Here is a 5,325-nt window from a genome sequence, read left to right on the forward strand (position 1 = left end):
AGTGGTGGTAATGGCTATGGCAGAATGATGGTGACGATGGTGGTGATGATGGTGATGATAATGGTGGTGATGGTGATGATGGTGGTGATGGCGGTGATGGTGATGATGGTGGTGATGGCTGTGGGGATAGTGATGATAATGGTGGTGATGGTGGTGGTGATGATAATGGTGGTGATGGTGATGATGGGAATGGTGATAGTGGGAATGGCGATGTTGGAGGTAGTGGTGGGAATGGCTATGGCATAATGATGGTGATGATGGTGGTGGTGATGATAGTGATGATTATGGTGGTGATGATGATGGTGATGGTGATGATGGTGGTGGTGATGATAGTGATGATTATGGTGGTGATGATGATGGTGATGGTGATGATGGTGGTGGTGATGGTGGTGATGATGGAAGTGATGATGGTGGTGATGGCGGTGGTGGTGGTCATGGCTATGGCATAATGATGGTGAAGATTATGGTGGTGATGATGATGGTGATGATACAATTGGCTTCTGTATAAGGCTGTGAATTAGGTCTCCATCTCTCCCCAGGAAGCACCGCCTCCTGCTGGACCCAGAGCCCCGGCTGGTGCAGCAACCTCCCTGCTCTGACTGAGATTTACGTTCAAAGCTCAGCTCCCAGAATTCCCAGAAAACCTTTCCTCTCTCAACAGAGCCCTGATCTTGAAAATCAAAGTGCTTCGGCTTCAGACTCTTGCACAGAACACATGTCTGCTCGTCGGAAAACGACTTTCCTTCCCTGGGCAGAGCCTCCGTCCTACACACCAGCAGTAGTGATGGGGGAGGGGTCCGTTATGAAGACGGTCCCTCCGGCTCGGCAGGGCAACCTTTCTCAGCGCTCCCCCTTCCTACGTCCTGCGTCGCCTCCCTTACCCCCGAGCTCTCCAGCCTCCTTGTTGTCCCAACACCTGCCTTTCCTACAGGTAAATGCCCCCCTCTCCTGTCCAGTCCTCCCACCGTCTCCCCACGTGGGGGGCCTGACAGCCGACCGGTTAGACCCGGTGCTGACCTGCTCTGCCGGGTGACTGGCCTGCCAGCGTGCTCTGGCCGAATGGCTGGAGCAGGAGGCCCCAGGGCGGTGCATTAGCCCCTAGTGGGTGTGTGGGGGGAGGTCAGGAATGCAGGGCAGGCAGTGGGCATGGGGAGGCCCCTCCCTGTGGCTCAGGGCAGAATCCTTTGCCTACAGAGCTGCTAGGACCGCATGGACACCTCTGCCAGACCCAGTCCCCTGGGCCCAGGGCGTCCACGGCAGGGCGTCCTCAGCCGTGGCCACGGTCATGGGCGCGGAGCAGGAATGTGCGCCTGTGCCAAGCCATCCAGCTGGAGAGGTTGTGTAAACAGCAACCAATACCCGAGCCACATGGAGCAGGAAGGAGGGGGATCCAAAGGAGAGGCCGCGGCCGGGAGGGACCGGGCCCTCCTGACCTTGTCCCCGAGCCACATGGAGCAGGAAGGAGGGGATCCGAAGGAGAAGCCTCGGCCGGGAGGGACTGGGCACTCCTGACCATGTCCCCGAGCACGGCCGTCACGTGAGCCTGCGGGCACTGAGACCACGGCTTCTGTCCCTGCCCTCGTCCGGCCTCTGCACTGAGTGACGGTCCGCAGGCTCAGGCTGACGGGCTGACCCCCCGCCGAGCAGCAAGGCGGGTCATCGCTGCGGGTCCCAGGGAGCCCCGGAGACCAGCGCTGCCCACCGGGGAGGGTGGACAGGGTCTTCCTGCTCCCCTCTGCTGTGGCCCCAATTCTATCCATCACAGGTCCCAGACCTGAACCCCGGGCGGAGGCGTGTGCTCCCGTGACCAGCCTGGCGGTCAGTGAAGGGACCGTGGGGTCGTGACCACAGACCCTGCGTGTCCTGGGCTGTGAGGCCTGAAGGCCGCACCGCGATCTCTGCTCGGGCGAGGCCACGCGGCTGCCTGGGGACGCTGCTCCGGGTGCCCTGGGAGCCTCCTTCGTCCGGGTCCAGATGGGGCGGGTGGGGGACCTGCATCTCCAGCGGCCGAGTCCCGGTCAGAAGCACAGGAAGCTGGTGCCCTTGTGTACGTCGCGAGGTTCGGGTTAAGGAAGCGCCTTGTTCACCCTTCACTGGAGGGACCCAGGTGGGCGCTCACCGCCCAACCTCCCAGCCTCGGCCCGCGGGGCAACACGTCGTCCCCAGGAACCCGACCGCCCATCCCGTGTCCCCAGCGGAGGCACAGAGAGCTCCCAGCAGGCCCTCTGGGCTCAGCTCCTGGCCTGTGGGCGGCTCCCTGTGGGTGGGAACTGCCCCCAAGAAGGGCCTAGGGTGACACCTGCTGCCTCCACCTGTGGGACCGGTCACCGAGGCCTGGGGCCCAGGAGCTGCCAGCCCGGACGCCTGACCCTGCTGACCGCCGAGGAGGGAGCTGGCCCTGGTCCCTCAACCCCTCTTCCTCCCTCGTTCAGTGGGCCCCTCAGGGATCACTGGAGACACGTTTGGCTCGTATTAGAGTGAAGATTGGGATTTGCTCTCGATTTAAAAAAAGAGAGTTTGACATGATCTGAATCTTCCCCAATCGCACAGCGCTGCCTGGGGACCGAACCCTGTAGCAGCCGGAGGGGTGGGGCCGGCCGAGCACTTGGCTGGCGGGCGGACCTCCCACATCGGCCGGGAAGCTGTGACCCACGTCAGCCTCGGCCCCGCAGCCCCGCGGCCCTGCGTCTGCTGCGGACAGACGAGCTGGCAGGACTGAGAGCTGTGGGCAGGGTCGCGGTGCCTGGTGGTCTCGGGACACTCAGGCCGAGCGGGCAGGGCTGTGACGGAGCGACCTCCATGGACCCCCAATCGGTTCTCCCCCGCCCCCCGCCTCCTCCGCCCGGAGACCTGGGCCTCCCATCGGCTCTGCGGGAAGCTGGGCTCCAGGGAGCACGTGGGTGGGCGCAGGAGCAGCCGTGTCTCCCTCCTCCACCCGCCCCACCCCCAGCACCGGGGCCCAGCTTCCTCTGTGAGCTGCTGCCCAGGCTGTGGTCTGCCCTGAGCATGCAGGCCTGTTCCCCAAGTTCTCCAAGGCACCCCAGCATTTGAGCGACCCCTCCTCCAGCCTGCCCCTCCCACACTATAAAAACCACGCTGCGCCCCTTCCATCATCCAAACAAGGGGAGCAGGTCTGGTTGGGGGGCACTCACGCTGGGAGTGCTCAGGCCTGGCCTGCTCAGCAAGTCAGCCAGGCCACGCCCCTGGCCACGCCCCCAGCCAGGCCACACCCCGGCCAGGCAGGCAGGTCAGTCCCTGGTCAGCTGCTGCCTGGAGCTGATCTGCAGAGATGGGATTAGGGGCTCACATGGAGCACGTGTCCCTTTCCAGATTAATCTGTCTACGTCCTCCTGCCTGAACGGAGAACATGTGGTAAATGCACGATCTGGGGACAAATGAAGGAGGGGTCAGGGCTCTGATTCATGGAAGATGTTAGGAGGCCACCTTGGCCATCAGAGCTGCCCTGCTGCCATGGCCAAGGAACCAGTCTCAGGAGCTGGAGTGTTGTGAAAAGTGTGTGTGTACATGTGTGTGCGTGTGTGTGCATAACTGTATGCACATGCATGTGTGTATATGTGTGCGTGCATCTGTATACAGGTATATGCATGTGTATGTGTGCGTGCATCTGTGTAGATATGTGCATGTGCATGTGTGTATAATTGTATGCATGCATCTATGTATATGTGCATGCATGTGCGTACATGTGTGTACATGTGTGTTATTTTCTATTAAGAAGGCAGAAGCAGCCACTTTTCAGAAAAGCAAACACCAGCGTCTTGGGCGCAGCCTGCGGGCGTCCGTGGCCACTCACTGCCGGTCGGAGGTCGGGGCGGGAGCGGAGCCTCTGTCCCCTTCTGTCCAGAGGCCACCGCTGAACTACCCAGACGCCCAGCACAGCTGCCCCCTGAGGGGCTGGAGGGACAGTGTGCGTCAGCGTCCCCTCGTCCCGCCGGGCCCCTTCCTGGAAGAAGTTCCCAGGAGGAGGCTTCTGACCGTGAATAAAACCTTCAGACACTCCTGCTTGGCTGCAGGGGAGGCTGTGCCCCTCCGGGGTGCTGGGCAGTTTCCACGGTAACGGAGGTGGGCGGACATGTGCGCGCGGCCCCCGGGACATGGCCTCCGCCAACGCAGGCGTCCTGAGCTCTCGGGGAAAACACGGGGTTTTCATTAAAAAAGGAGGAAGACACAACAGCAACACTGCTGTCCTTTTCTCATGACAAGGGAGCTCTCCCACTGGGCGAGGGCGTCAGCCTCCAGCGGGTCCGGAGTCTTATCTCCGGTCACCGCCCCCACCCCCGCCTCCGGGCAGCTTCTCCCGCCCTCTGGGGGTTCTGGTCACTGCATGGTCACTGCCAGGAAGGGGCGCCCAGAATGAAACCTCGGCTTGTCCTCGCCCAGGTCCACCCCGACGGCTCAGCCACACACCTTGACGTGACCTAATCCTAGAAAAGCCCCGAAACCCGCGTCCTCCCGCCCTGTCTGCCCTGCCGGAGGCAGCCTGCTCACCAGGTGCTCAGAGGGACGAGGAGGAGGAGGAGGAGGAGGAAGAGAGAACAGGTGAGGCCAGATTCTTTAGAAAGAAGACGGACTGTGACTTTGGACAACACATGACCTGCCTGCAGAGGTGAGGGCTGGAGTCCCGGCAGGGGGTGGAGGCGGGGAGGTCCCGGTCCCCTGCCCAGTCTGACCGGTTTGCGTGGGGGGTAGACAGGGGAGCAGTAGGCGCTTGCTGGTGGGAATCCCTGCCAAGAGCCTGCAGTTTGGATTTTTTGAGGCCGATTTCACGTCCTCTGTTAGGACCCCCACAACCTACCGTGTCCATCTGAGAGCCACTGGGATGACTTGTTCAGGAAGGAGTAACGGCCCCGCCTGTGCGTTCCCGGGGCCACCAGGAGGGATGCTGCGGGGCCGGCGTTCCGGGGCCGACGGTCAGGACAGGCCAGGAGGAGGGGTGATGCCCGGCCGGCGTTCCGAGGCCGACGGTCAGGATGGGTCCTGCGCTGCCTGCGGCCAGTCTGTTGGGTGCGGGACACAGAGCAGAACAGGCCCGAGTCCGCACGGCCCCTGCGCCTGCCTGGTTCACGGACGAGACGAGTGGCCACAGGACAGAGTGGCGACCTCAGGGCCCTGCGGTCCCAACAGCAGCCCCGGACTTTCTGGGCAGACACTCTGCTCCACTCGCTCAGCAGGAAGGGGCAGACATGTTGTTAACGGAGCGTGGAGAGCGGCTACCGAGTTTGGACGGTTATGGTCCGAACCTGTGGGCCCACGTGGCTGGGTGACGTGGGCTGTGGGAGGGGCAGCACGTAAACAAAGCTGGACCAG

Source organism: Myotis yumanensis, unplaced genomic scaffold (assembly GCF_028538775.1).
Source record: "Myotis yumanensis isolate MYYU_CA2020_CCGP unplaced genomic scaffold, mMyoYum1.0.hap1 SCAF_6, whole genome shotgun sequence".
Lineage (NCBI taxonomy): Eukaryota > Metazoa > Chordata > Mammalia > Chiroptera > Vespertilionidae > Myotis > Myotis yumanensis.